Source organism: Dermacentor albipictus, chromosome 5 (assembly GCF_038994185.2).
Source record: "Dermacentor albipictus isolate Rhodes 1998 colony chromosome 5, USDA_Dalb.pri_finalv2, whole genome shotgun sequence".
Lineage (NCBI taxonomy): Eukaryota > Metazoa > Arthropoda > Arachnida > Ixodida > Ixodidae > Dermacentor > Dermacentor albipictus.
In genome coordinates, this window is record NC_091825.1 from 5,117,998 (window position 1) to 5,133,585 (window position 15,588).

The window sequence follows — 15,588 nt, forward strand, 5'->3', positions numbered from 1 at the left end:
TCGGGATGATGATCTTTTCTAAAGGGGGAGCAAATGACAACTATATTTGGCACAACCATAATGCAGTGGGTATGCGCCAGTGGCGACGACGCTGAAGTAGTGCGGGTTTTTAGGTGAAGTGGGGCACCAAAGATGTTGTTTTTCCCTTGGGCTGATAAAGTGCATTTCTTGGCGGTGCTGCTCCACATACTCTTTGATCCCACGTTGTTACAATATTTACAATGTATATTAACAAAATAACTGCAGTGCTGGCCAGTTCAGCCGACAGCTCGAGAACCAGGTGCAGTCTGTCTCCTTTGTCGCGGTGTCCACGTGCACTGTGCAACAGAAACAAGCAATACGCATGTAGCAATATGAAATATGGCAGCCCACTTCGAAACCACTACAAAACACTGAAGAAACCAACAGAAACGGTAACACAGTAACAACAGTGCTTGCACTGTTTGCATGTGTCTGAATTTTACTGTCCCGTTCTCTGCGTGCTATTCATTGCTATGCAAAGGAGCGATGTACTGTAGCCAGTGTTGCGGAATCACCAATCTGGAGTTGGAATGAGTCCGGGATGTAATGGCAACAACGCCTGGAGGAATGGAATTACGTATTTTGCCGAAAAGAGAGCGCTTTTTCGTCTATGTGCTGTTTTTTATCAAAATATGCCAACGAACCAAGTTGTTCAAATATTAGTAAGTGAGAGCCTCGAATTTAACAATAAAGCAATATTGTTAAAATGGCAATACATTTATAAGCAACGTGCCTACTACAGTAGACTCTCGTTAATTCAAGCTCGAAGGGACCCCAGGATTTTGTTTGAATTATCAGGAAGTTTGAATTATCGGAAGTTCTCGCATATATGACTCTGAGCAAGATTACAGTGCACATTACAATTAATTATCCACTTAAATCATATTTTAAACATTTCACTCTTTAATTACACAGTAAAAACAGAGCAGAGGTGAAGGATCCAGAACAAGTTTAATGGAACTCTATGGCTGACTAGACCGTTTGAAGAAATCATGAATTGTTGCTTGTTTTTTCTTTACATGTGCATTAAGAACAAAGTTCTCTATTCCATTAAGAGCAGCCAGTTGTTCTTGAGAATTTTCTTCTACAGTCAGAAATTTGCGGACCTCGGCAAGGTAGTAGAAGGCCTGTGCTGCTGTCACAGAGGATTGCTCTTCTGATTCCTCTTCACTTTCGCTGCTGTACTGTGCTGGCAGCACCTCAGCCATCAAGTCGTCCAGGGTGTCTTCCCTGCACACGCAGAGGTTATCATCGGCAGCCGCAAATTCACTGAGGTCAGCAGCTATGTTGCGTGCTTGGAGTGCAGAAAGCACTAGCCTTGCTTCATCGCTTTCCATTTGGAGGCAGTCTTCACCTTCATTTTGAGCGCAGTCAGGCAAGGTATCACTGGTGTGGCCTGGTATGCGGAAGGCATGCTGGAAGCAGTTCCGTATCGTTGCCGATGTTACTGCCCTCCATGCGTCAGCTAGCATTCCCACAGACGACAGCAGTGTTACGCTGTACGACATGGAATTATCCATGCATATTAGCATCCTCTTAAGAAGTAGCTTTCTGTAGTTTATCCTTAAAGATTCAGTTATTCTGAAGTTTGTCTCGATTCTTTGAGGTTCTATGACATTGGCATTCGTCGTATGAAACTACGACAATAGCATAGCCCCCCCCGCCTTGCAATTTTATTTTTTTACCCCGGCGGCACCTGTGCCCCAGTCGCCTGCTGTCTCCGTACCCTTCACTGTGTTCTTGCTTCTGTCGCCATCAGCAACTCGGACACATATTTGAAAAAGCGCTTCTCTAAGTTGTGATGCATACTGACACTGGCGCGATGCTTGCGTTCACTGCAAGCTTTCCCATACCAGCTTGCGCGCCGTTTCATTTCGTACTACAACCCCCCCCCCCCGCCCCCTACCCTTTTGCTATACTGTTCCCCAAGTCTAGACACACGGATGCCTTTGCCCAAAACTGTCGACGAAGGTCTGCAGGTGACCGCAGCACACAGTCAAACATGTACTGTGCCCCCTATCCATCCATGCAGAGAGAGAGGGAATAAACTTTTGAAAGCATTGGTTAGGGAAGCCAGCCAAAGCAGGAGCCCCCCGTAACTGCCACGGCGGCACCTCCACAAGGTCCGACGTGACGATTTGTGCCGAAGAATACCCACATTCACTCTGTTCTAGGGAGCTCTGTTTTAGGATGGGGGGAGGCCCAGGTGGCGCCACCATGCTGGTGCCTGTTGGTGGCTAGAGAAGCCCAACGGTTCATTTAGAAGCTTGCTCATACTGTGAACGTAACACAATGCTTCGAAGCACCCCCTCGGCTTTCTGTACTACCACCCCCACCCTCCTTTTCAGCCTTCTATCGCAAATAAAAAGTGCTTCCATAACACACTGCAAAGAAAACAAACAAGCTGCAAGCTGCAAGCTTTGCTCCGAAACTATACATGCTGTAGTCAGAGTCTTATGTAATTTGATTTAGCACCTAAAAAGAAAGCATGAACTTGAGTACACGCAACAACAGAAAGGGCTGGCAAGCCAGCTGAAGATAACGTCGGCCTTCACCGTTCGGTGCAGCTCTGTGCCTGTTCATCGTAAGGCTGCTCTTGACGACGCCATAACAAGCATGATTTGCACCGACATAGAGCCCTTTCGTGCTCTCGAGAGGGAGGGATTCAAACAATTCATAACGGTAAGTTTAACAATATTATAAGCCGCCTTTCATCAAAGTAACTGCTTTGTGTTCTTTCAGATTGAGGTCGCCATCCCGGGCTACAAGTTGCCATTGCGGGACGGCCTCGGTGAGAAGTTCTTGCCTGGGAAAGTACCAGCGCTGCGGACTAAAATATTGTCTTTAAGGGAAGCGGAATATGTATATTGCTCTAGACACGTGAACGTCACAGTATAATGAGGGCTTCCTGAATGCTGAAGCAATCTTCGTGGACAGCGACTTCACGGCTCACACATACCTCCTCAGTTTAACTCGCCTGATGGGGAGCCACACAGCTGCTGAGATCCACTCCGAGTATGACGCAGCGTTGCTGTAGTGGAACATCGCTGACAAGGTGAAATATGTATTTTCATAGAATTTCACCTCCTAGCCATTTTTTATTTCATTTTCCAGGTGCTTGACGTGGTGACAAATAACGCTTCATCAATGATAAAGACATTTGCATTTACCGGGTAGAAGACTGAAGAGGATGATGATGATGACAATTTCGACAAGTGCCCGGAATGCGTAACCAAGCGAGTTTTATTTATTTTATTTATTTAGTACCCACAGCGCCCATTCAGGCATTACAGCGGGGGAGGGGGGGGGGTACAGATGAAAAAACAAGCATAAAAATTGCAGGTTTGCATCAATTTGTGTAAGTCAACAACACATTATTATACGCCGACAAAAAAAGCACACAGCCAAGTTGCATGCAGCCACGTCGGACACAGGCTCGTTGCAGATGTCACATGTCACATTTGAAAAAAAAAAAGTACATAAAGCACAATGATTACAAAGACTCAAAGAAAAAGCAAAAAAAAATAATAACAATGCAGTGATTAAGATACAGTGCGACAAGGTGAAAAAAGAGGCACTAAAAGAAAATGTAATTTGCAACTGGGATTGTTTATAGGTCATGATGATTTCTAGACGTACACGGGACATTTATCAAGCCTTAAGGATCAAAAGATTCTATTGCTTTTAATGCAGAAAAGAACTTGTTAGGACAAGAAATTCCTACAACTGAGGAAGGAAGTCGGTTCCACTGACTGATGGTTCTTGGGGAAAAAGAGCTGCTAAAGGCCGATTAATTACATTTGTATTCTCTTATTTTCTGTTCATGATCTTCGCGTGCTGATGTGTAGTGAGGCTGGTTTATGTACACGTCATGCGGAATTCGAGTATGAGAGTGATATATGCTGTTTAAAAGCTTCAGTTGAAACAACGCTCTTTCGATCTGGAGAGATTGCCAGTTTAACATTGCCTTAGATTTAGTTGCACTAAACTGCTCGTCACACATTGCTATATCTAGTACATATCTTGCCGCCATGGACTGAACTTTTTCTAAATCTTTCTTTGTTAGTGACTGATGACTGACTTTCTTTGTCAGTGGGCTCGGCGGTGCTACTGAAATGGATCGCCCTAACTGCCTTCGCTTCTTCGTTACGCAGTTCACCCCACTTTCCTGGCCCCATCTGCTCGCTGTTCTCGGAGTGCTGTCCGCCTGCACATCATCGACAGTCGTGCCGTTGCCTGTGCTTCCTTCTGCGCATGCTCATACCGACATGGAACAACCGCCGCAAGATCAAGCTTGGACAGCCACGTGCGAGCCTCCGCCGGCAACTACGGATACCTTGCTTCCGCTGCATTATCTGCATAACCCCTGGAAACCATCAACGCTATCTGCGACAATCGCCGTGCCCTCCCCTGGATTCGGCTACATAAGGCCCGACCAAACCATCGTAGCGCTTAGTGGGCTCGGCGGTGCTACTGAAATGGATCGCCCTAACTGCCTTCGCTTCTTCGTTACGCAGGTAATGAATTATCACAGCCTTTACGCCAAGCGCTCCAGTAACCATTGTCTGTTTGTGCTGCCGGGCCCACGGCGATCTATAGCTATGTTTTACGAGTGTTTCCACATGTTGTTGAAACTGCTATTGCTGGCCGGGGATGTGGAAACTAATCCCGGTCCTCTCCCTTCCTCTACTGCTGACAATTCCAAAGATATACTTACCGCGCTTACAGTTTTACAATCCGGGCAGTCAACAATCCTTGAGCAGCTAGGCTCTATCAAGTCCACCCTTGAGGAGCATGAGAAAGCATTTGCGCACCTAAACACTAGGCTTACGAAGATTGAGAAAGATTTCAAGTCTATTTCTAATGTAAGATCTCAAATTGACAGTATACAAATCATTACCGCCAACTGCTCAGCTCAAGTATCTACTTTGACTACCCGAATGGATGACCTTGAAAACATGTCTCGCCGAAGCAATTTGGTGTTCTATGGGCTCAAAGATGCGGAAAACGAAAGCTGGAGTGATTCTGAAAAACTTATAATTGATCACTGCCAGAAGAACCTGAATATAACCATCGAAAGCAATAACATCGAGCGAGCGCATCGTCTAGGAACATTCAAAAGTAGAAAGCACCGCCCAATCATAGTCAAGTTTCTGCAGTTCAAGGACAAAGAACGCGTTTTATCATCAGCTTATAAGCTTAAATCGTCTGATTACGCAATCAGCGAAGACTTCTGCCCTAACACCCGACTCGCCCGTAAACGCCTCATTGAATTTGCGAAAACTAACCACATCCCCTACAAACTCCGTCACAACAGGCTAATCTCTAATGGTAAAACGTACATCCTTGATCACACCACTGAGAAAGTGCTCGAACGTAAATCATAGCAGCCACCACTTCCCCCAGGCAGTAACGTACGGCCCAAAAACGATCATCTGTCCCTTCTTTACACTAACATTTGCAGTATAATACCGAAGCGTGATTCCTTATGCAGTCTTATCAGCTCATCATCCAGTAACGTCGTTCTGCTGACTGAAACATGGTTAAATTCATCAATCTTAGATTCCGAAATCCTGCCCGAACTTCCTGACTTCGATATATTCCGAAAAGACAGACCTGACGGCTGCCGTGGCGGTGGTGTTCTTATCGCTACCAAGCGCCTTCTAAATTGTTCAGCTGTTAACGTAGTAACCTCGTTGGAAATGATTTGGGTGTGCTGTCATGCTTCATCCCCTCGCGTACTCATCGGTGTATGCTATCGACCGCCTGATACGGACAGTTCCTTCATAACGCTCTTTCACGACATGCTCGATTCCCTAATCTCATCTTACCCACGCACCCCAATTTTGCTTTTCGGTGATTTCAACTTTCCGTCCATAGATTGGAATGATATGTCCCGCACCCTAACAAAATGTCAGGCATCTAGTGAATTCCTAAACACATGCTTAACTATCGGCCTGTCTCAAATTGTTTCTGAGCCCACCCGCACGACTGACCATACATCAAACATTCTTGACCTCATTTTAACCACTCACCCTGACGAGTTCTGTGCTCCTTCGTACATTACGGGCCTTAGTGACCACGTTGTACTTCACACTACCTTTTCTACCAGCGTTACCAAAAGTCCTAAATCCAAAAAAGTACTAACGCTGTACGACAAAGGAGACTACACTAGCATGAATCGTGACCTTCTTGTTTTCCATAACCATTTTGCTTCTACCTACCACTCAGGTTCTGCCGAGTCGAACTGGTTTCTCTTCAAGTCAGAAATGCTGCGTTTGATTCGACTTTACATCCCTACCATCAGCATAACAGAGCGAAAACGTTCTCCGTGGTTTAATGTTAAACTAAAGCGTTTAAATAACAAGAAAAAGCGCCTCTTCCGTTCTGCCAAGTTATCTAACACCAAATGTGCCTGGAGCAAATACCACACCACTGCCAAGCAATATTCCGATCTCACTACCCAAACTAAGCTCCGTTTTTTTTCTACTACCCTCCCTGAAATGCTACAAAGCAACCCTAAGCGCTTCTGGAAAACAATCATCCCTGATGTTGATACTACTATTTCTCTCATTGACAGCACTGGCTCACCAGTAGGCGTATCCGACGTACCCCATGTCTTGAACCATGCATTCTCTTCAGTCTTTACTAAGGAAACAACTCGTGATTTCACTGATCCTGCGCCTTTGCCGCATCCACCAATGGACGGCATCACCTTCAACGCACATGGTATTGTTAATATTATCGACTCACTAAAATTTTCATCTTCCTGCGGTATCGATGGAATTAATTCGAAAGTCTTAAAGAATACTAAACATGTTTGTAGTCTCATTCTTTCCCTCATTTTTCAACAGTCGCTTGATACAGGCACAGTTCCACATGACTGGCGAATTGGGAAGGTCATTCCGGTTTTCAAGAAAGGTGACAGATCATCCCCACGTAATTACCGACCCATTTCGTTAACTAGTGTATGCTCTAAGATCATGGAACACAACATTTACTCTAATGTTGCCACATTCCTAACATCGGCCGACTTTTTTCATCCAAACCAACACGGATTCCGGAAAGACCACTCATGCGAAACCCAATTAGCTTTGTTCCTGCATGACATTCATTCCTATCTTGACCGCAATATCCCAATTGATGCGCTATTTCTAGATTTCGAGAAAGCTTTCGATAAAGTACCCCATTCCCGCCTTTTGCTTAAAATGTCCTTGTTAAACATTCATCCTAGTGTCTTCAACTGGATTCGAAGCTTTTTGACTGACCGCATGCAATTTGTCTCCGCTAATGGCTTATCATCCTACTCACACGTTCTTTCAGGAGTACCTCAAGGCACGGTTCTTGGCCCCTTGCTCTTTCTAATATACATTAACGACTTGCCTTCCACAGTAACATCTAGTATCCGCCTTTTCGCGGATGATTGCGTACTCTACCGCCCCATAACTAACGCCGAGGATGCTTACATCCTCCAAAATGACCTGGATAACATACAGCGGTGGTGCACTAAATGGCTAATGTCCCTAAATACTACAAAGACCGCACAAATTTCTTTTCACCGCCGCCGAAATTATACTCCGCCTACTTATAAAATTAACGATACTACTATTATTTCCACTAACTCTTTTAAGTATCTTGGCATTAACCTTGCTAGTGACTTAACATGGTCTTGCCACATTAACCACATAATAAATTCATCTAATCGAGCAGTTGGGTATCTCCGACGTAACCTGCGCATGACACCTCCTTCCTTAAAATTACTAGCTTATAAAACATTTGTACGACCTAAACTTGAATACGCTTGCGCAATATTTGACCCCCATCAGTCTAACCTTATCTCAGCCCTTGAATCTGTTCAGAATCGTGCCACTCGCTTTATTCTTTCAAACTACTCTCGATACTCTAGCATATCCGCCTTGAAATTGCAACTAAAACTTCCTTCTCTTGCTTCCCGTCGGCGAATTTCACGTCTCTGCCTTTATCACAGGTTTTTCCATTGCTCGCCCCGTGACAGCAACCTCATCCTACCAGTACGTCGAACACCCCGCACAGGCCATCCAAACAGCGTCATCCCGCATCGTTCCCGAACAACTACATTTCAGAAATCATTTTTTGTCCACACAGCTCGCGACTGGAATGACCTTCCCTGTCACTTAGCACAAATCCCTGATCCACTCCATTTCAAGACTGCCATCGAGGAAGCCATGTCATCATCATGATTCTCATGTAACATTCATTGTTAACCGCCGTTCTTGCGCCCACCCCTCATGTAATGTCCCGCCAGGGACCCTTGAGGTTCAAATAAATAAATAAATAAATAAGGGTCCCACACAGAGCATGCGTATTCGAGCGCAGATCTTACATGTGATTTATATAGCAACTCCCGGGTTTGTTGTGGAAACGCATGTGTATTTCGTTGTAAAAATCCCAAGCTCCGACAAGCTTTGCCTACGGTATAATCTAGGGCAGCGTTCCATCAGTTGGAGCAATTTCGATTTGGCTGCACCACCCACAGCCTGCAGCTTGCCGTAAAATATGACATTCGGCAGGTATGCGCTATTAAATAACATCTTGGTTTCATCTTATGTGCATTGATATGTCGTTCATTTATTACTATTTTCATGAACAATTGTTTGGGTCGAGCTTTGTTAAATAATTTGGCATGAACGCACGGACAAAGAATGTATGAATATAACCAGGGTGTCTACCAAGTTGACATTTCCATATTCCCCGAGTTTTCCAAGTTTTCCCTGAGTGCCTTTGCGAAATTCCCTGAGTGACACAGAACTTTGTTGTAAGTCAAGACAGGCTGACACTATGACACCCGATGATGTCACTCTCTAGTAAGCATGCTAAGAAATGAGTTAATCCAGTTTGAATAGAAAGGATTATAACTTATTTTATATTAAATAATCTGTAGCGAGGGGTTAGTAAAATGCACAGCAAATAAAATAACTTTGAAAGAAATGGTAAAGCTCATTCCAAATCAAGTGGAACATCCTCAAATATGAATAAAAACAAGATGCATACATAAACAAATGTTTTCGAATATCCACTTCAGTCATCAATTATGATCATAACTGCGAGTCGGCCTAGTTGGAACATATTCATATTTATACTTTTTGTGCGCAAACAAACAGGGACGAAGAATAGGGTCAACACAAGGACGAGTGCTTTCTAACAACTGGTTTTATTTTTGATGAAATACTTACTTAAATACCCACAGAACTGCGCGATCTAGTGAACAGAGCACGCCTACAGCGCATATGATACCCGCTGATCTGCGCGATCAAGTCAGAAGAGCAACGTCAATAATACATATAACACTTGTGATAAAAAGACGTGGACAAAAGCCACCCGGTCATACTAAAACAGCAATGTGCATAAAAACAACCACTTACAATAAAATGCGTTAAATATATATATATATATATATGGAGTTTACTTCTTTCTTGAAATGCTTGATGTTAATGAATAACTTGGGCATGTAATTCGAGTAGGGGATTTAATCCTTTTTGTGAAGAAGCGCAGCATGACTGACTTTACAACATTCAAATATTTATTTACTCTGTAATTATAATGACTCATCATAAGCTGCTCCAGAGTCATTCTATCACCTTGATTTGCTTTCAGTGGAGTCTCAAGCACCACCTATGTTTCACACATGTATCGACAGTCGATCATAATTGATACTTTTTGTGTGCAAAGAAACAGGGACGAAGAATAGGGGCAATATATATATATATATATATATATATATATATATATATATATATATATAAAACGGTTGCTACCGACATGCCCCACATCAAGCGTCATGTAAAACATGGTAGTGCCTTCACCAAAGCGATACTCTGTAATGATGTATATCACTCAGAAGCAAAATGGAATTAGGTTAACAAAACGCTCAATTTGCCGTAAACTTATTGTTCATGCTCTATTACTTGCTACCACTGCACAGAAATGGCAAAAATAGCTCGCGTCTACAAATGTGCACACAGTGACTGAAGGTGATAGGAGCTACTTCTATCAATTTATAGAAAAGTTCATTGGCGTGAGGCCCGAACTTTGTCACAAATGAGATTCTCCACAGCTGGTGTGTCACCCTCAACTCTCCTGACATACCCTCAGCCCGCGCACAACACCTCAGTGTTGCATTTTCACTGCTTTAGCGAGTCTATTTTGACTTGGATGAGGAACACCTGCATTCCAACGTCAGCTAACACTGTTTTTTGAGCTCAAGCTCCTTGAAAAAAGCAGCGGCAGGCTTCTTTTCCCGTTCATTCCTCAATGCGCAGGTCCTTTCTGTTCTCGTCCTCCTCCCGCGCATTCACCCCACGGATCATTTGAAGCATCCTATTCGTCAGTTGTACAGTCAACGTCCGATTTTTCAGACTCCACGTCCGTAAAATCCGGCAGTCTGTAAAAATGAACGCATGTCTTTTACTGCCATTAAAGGCTCAAATCGCCACAGGCACATCCGAAAAGGCCTACCAGCACGCTTATTAGGCATATCGGTGCCCGAACTGTGACAGGAGATGGTGGATGGACGCGTGTATAATTAAGGAATAGATAGTGTGTCCCGTGACCATTGTCCCTTCCCACGCTTGTTATGCTTCACCGCGTAACACTTTTGTGTTGAGGCAAAGCTGACTTATGGGAACCGGCATTATGCAACGCGCTGTACTTTCCGAGCTTTGAAGCCAATCGCGAGGACCACAAAGACGAAGTCAGTGCCACTACGTAGAGCGGCGAATTTTTTCAATGAAAAATACGGCGCCGAACGGCAAGAAGTTTTAGAACAAACATTGAAGCAGCTAGGCCTAGCGTTGCCGCAGTGGTGGCTATGGCTGCCGGCGGATCTGCGTGCGAGGGCGCCGGTTCGAGGCGGCAAGGTAATCAAAATGGCAGCGGTGGTGGCTTTGATTAATGCCGTTTCGCACCTGTGGTCACCGCAAAACGTCCGGAAAATCGGACGGCAAAGAGCTTTTGCGTCCAAAATTTCAGACGTTCTGATAGATTGACTCTATGGGGTACGTCGTGGTGCCGCGAAGCCGTCCAAATTATCGGGAATTCAGAAAGTCGGTCGTTGACTGTACACTGGCAACTCCTCCAGCCGACAACAGGACGTCAAAGACGATTCAATACGATTCTTGTCTGTTACTCGAGCCAGCATTTCCGCGGATGTCAACCCTTTCAATGAAATTACAAATAATTTTCCCTGATAGAGGCAGAAATTCCATGAGTTTTCCCTGAGTTTTTCCAGACTACTCAATATCCCTGAGAATTCCCGGTTTTCCCGGTTGGTGGACACCGTGATAATAATTGCAGTTTGAAAAGTAGGGGCAGACAACTGTCCTTATTACAGTTTTGGTGCTTTAATGCTGTATTATGCAACTACCCCCAGCTCATGTTTAGCCGAATTTTTCAACGTGCTTCGCTTTTTCATCTTGTGCATTCGTGGTGCATTTGCCGCCATGACTGAGGTCACGAACTCTGCTTCGCATCAAATAGTGGCTGTGGATCATTTTTCTGCTGCAGGCCAGGCACCAAGCTTAGCGACTTCGAGGTCTGCTCTCACCATGTCAACCAACCATTCTGAAATACCTCTAAAGACAAACAAAAACAAAACTGGCACATCATGTAAAGAACACCCACGGTGTCCCAAAGAAACATTTTAAAAGATTCCGATTTGGTTTATTCCTTGTTCAAGCTATTTTTCTCTTATTGTATTTTGTGTTCCTTGCTATTCTCCTTTCGTGATCTCCCTCTCCCTTTTTGTGGATTGCCCCCCTCCCCTGCCCGGGAAAATGAAATCCTGCGAATGACACTCCTTCTAGTACAAATCGCTGTGCCTGATTAGTCTTATATGCCTGTGCCTGGCATATAAGACTAATCAGCGAAGTGGCAGTCTGCTGCTACTATGTTCTTAACGCAGTAGCGCTAAGGGCGCCCTGTGTTACAGAAAATTCGGCGTCGGCGTCCTGCCTCCGGCATCACTTCAGCAAAAAGAATTTTGAACCTAATTCCGAACCACGCATGTCCAAGCACTCTTCTACCACCAAAGTTGCTCATACCTTGTCTTTCATTCTTTACAAAGTTATTTCTCGGAATTTTCAGAACGGCGGCCTACAAACAAATGTAATGAAGAAAAAAAAAACATTGACAGTGTATATCCTTTATGTTAGCTCTTCTCAGACTGAAATATTAAAAGTGCAAAACAATAACAGGAGACCGACCTATGCAAGAGGCCGCGTTTCTACCAGAAAGCTTGCCTTCGCGCATAGCGCCCGCCGCCAGCATCTCCCGGTAAACATTACGGTTACATAAGCTGCAGTTGCCCAGGAAGCATGAAAAGCAGTCAGGGGTCTTTGAATGCTATCCCATTCTACTCTTAAAGGTGAAACTTGGGTGTCCTCCAAATTTTTGAATTACGAAGCCCATTTGAATAAGGTAATACCAGCCATAGTGCCGTAGCCAGGGCACTATGTGCACGACAATTACCTATTCCTAAAGAACAGGGAGGTGCAGCCTATGCATTAATGTGCACTCAATTTATCTTGGGGCTAGAGAAAACAGCTGTGTTTGTCCCCACTTTATTTTGTCTAATGCAGTTGTTCTAATACAATCTAGTACAGTGTCAGTGTGTTGTTGAGTGCAATACCGTACAATTACATATGTCATCATTCTCTCTTTGAAACTCTATTGCAGTGCATGCTTGCTGTTTGCGCTACCTGTACCTGAGTGGCAATAGTCACTCATTATTGTTCTCACTTAATTTTAGGACCCAAACGCCAAGGAAGTCGTACAAAAATGCAGCGTCATCGTTTCAGCTATGCGCAAGGGCACCACCACCACGGAAGAAGTGTTGAATGTGGCCAGTCTGCATTTGGAATCTCACAACGTGACAAGGTGGAACTTGCAGCTGTGAATGAGGAGAAAGCTCTTTACCACTTTTTCGAGTCATCCAGGCCTGACAGAAACTCTGCATGAGTGCGCAAGAAGGCTAAACGGTCTAAATATGAACCGAGGCTGGCGACAGACTTGAGTGAGCTTCTCTCACCAATAGAGGAAGCCACGCAGTTGCAGCTGAAAATTTATTTATTTATTTATTCAGTTTATCCTACAGGCTCGGAGGAGCATTGAGTAGGGGGGGTTACAAAAAAATGACAAATAATTAACGCAAAGAAGGGAACTGCATGGTAAAAGAAACAAATAAGTTTGTACATTGGAAAAAAAGGAACACTGTTAAACATTGGAAAAATACATACAAATTCAAGGAAATACAATGGAAAACAATGTCCAAAAACAATACAAAGGCGAATACAATACAAAGTCGTACAACAAAGTCAAAGGAACATGTGAAGTTCCAAATGTTAACGAAATTTCGCAGGATCTTTTATTGAGACAATATTATTTGGAAGGCTATTCCATAGTGCAATGGCGCGCGGTAATGCAGAGTTATTCAATGACTGTGTGCGGCCAAAAATGCGCCTGAAACTGAGATGATTATGAAGTCGAGTAGATGTGCGAGAAGGAGTTTCAAGCGACAGGCGGCTGGACCATGAGTTATAGTAGTATTTATGAAACAGGCATAGGAGAGCAACGGAGCGGCAGGAATCCAAGTCCGGCAGGAGAACATCGCGTTTAATTTGGGTAATGCTAGATTGACGACTGTAGTTAGAAGTTATACAGCGGGCAGCACGATTTTGGATGGATTCCAATTTATCTATTTATTTATTGTTGATGAGGAGACCAGATCGAAGAAGTGTATTCAAGTTGAGGGCGTACAAAAGTTTGGTAGGCCTGTTGACGGATGGTAGATGGCGAGAGGTGCAGATGACGATGTAAAAACCCTAAAGTTCTGTTAGCTTTAGCGCATATTTTCTCGATGTGAAAGGCAAGAGACAGCCATGCTTTTGCTTCCTATGTTGCGAAATATCAAATTTTCCCTTGTGGAAACCTTAAGCAAAGGCACAATTCTTTGTAAAGAGGCAGCTAAAGCCCTACAGCGTAGCCTGGAGAAGTGGTTCGCAAGCACGTGGACTGACTGTTTTTTTTTTATAGGTGCCCTCCTAGACCCATGGTTTAAGTCTTCTTGGTGTTCAGCTGTAACAGCCAAGCAGATGCATTCTGCTGTGCTGGGGAGGGGGCCTCTTTTGTTATGGAAGGACAGCGCCAGCACTGTCACAAACGCAGACGCAGAAGCAGGGCCAAGCTTACTGATGTATAAAAACATCAGGCAAAATGAAAATTCCTGCCAAGACAATATGCCTGCATTCATTGCAAAGGCAATTTCTCTTTACCTTACAGAGGGAACTTACGCAGACATGGTTAAGCCCCTGACATATTGGAAAGCGAATGCTAGCCGCTTTCCCTTCCTTTCGTGCCTCGCAAGGGCAGTTGTCACTGTGAATGCGACATCAGCCAATGTGGAATGCGTGTTTCCTGCAGTTTCCTTGATAATCTGGTAATACGAGCGAAATCAGCTGTCAAGAACCTCTTTTGAGCAACTGATGTTTGTGAAGCCCAACACATAGTTAGGTAGAAGGCAATTGTTTAATCTCACTTTTTTTGTTCTTAGAACTAACCATTGAAGCAGCTGTCATTTACACTTCGGGTTTTGAAAACTAAACAGCAAGGCACTCATTCAGCTTATGACATTCTGTTGCAAAATTTCGATCAAGAAAATGAAAATAAACTTTTTGCATGTTGCACTTCTTGCGACCTGTACTGGAGCACTTAAAATCACGAGGACACCTAAGAAAAAATACGCTATGTCGTCATTTTATTATTAACACATTTAAGCTAAAACAATAATAAAATATTGCAAGCCGTTAAAAGATGCTGACTATGCAAATACAGTAAAAGCTTGTTAATTCACAACCCGTTAATTCGAAATTTCGGATAATTCAAAGTAGCCACCGCAGTCCATCCAACAGTGTATTAAAAGCAATATGTAATGCATCCCGCCAATTCACACTGAAATCTGCACTGCCACCGATAATTCGAACTCTGTGCCATCGTGGATGGGGAGAGGGCTATTGCGCGGGAGCACGTTGACCTCTCCTGGCCAGCCATGGTCAACGCCTTTTTTTGCAGGTCACTTCTCCCTCTCAAGACTTTAAAGATTAAAAGGCAGACATGGTGCTGCGTGTTTTTTCTTACTTTACATCTTTCTGTTATATCTTGGAGGCTATGCTCTTTCTCTATGAGGTGTTCTGCCAAGAAGTAGCACCAGGTAACGTTTGAAACATGGTGAATGTGACGTTTATCAGCGCTCGCAGTACCAGAAAGCATGGCTATTGAGCTTCACGGCTATAACATGTATCCCAGCGATGCTGGGATACATGTGTGGCCGCCGGCTGTACGTATAGTGGAACTCGGCAACATGCATCCGCTGCAGCTATGAAAGTACAATGGAGACCAACATCGCAGCAGGTTGTGGTGCATTCCGGAAGTGCATTTTAGAGCGCAGCTCTTGTTTCTGCGGCCCGAAGGCGCATTTATAGCCTGATGTTTTTGGCACGCATTGCTTGTGGCCAGTCATGCTATGCCGCTTGCACT

The 15,588-nt window shown here is 44.1% G+C and overlaps 1 protein-coding gene and 1 long non-coding RNA gene across 2 annotated transcripts in view; one reads left to right on the forward strand and one right to left on the reverse strand.

The window, feature by feature from the left end:
• Positions 1 to 15,588, reverse strand: part of Sod2 (superoxide dismutase 2) — a 105,781-nt gene that overhangs the window by 21,872 nt on the left and 68,321 nt on the right. The window lies entirely within an intron of this gene.
• LOC135917167 (uncharacterized) lies at positions 6,679 to 8,168 on the forward strand. The gene is made up of 3 exons (XR_010569208.2): positions 6,679 to 6,750; positions 6,876 to 6,960; positions 8,009 to 8,168. It is a non-coding gene; the product is annotated as an uncharacterized lncRNA (long non-coding RNA).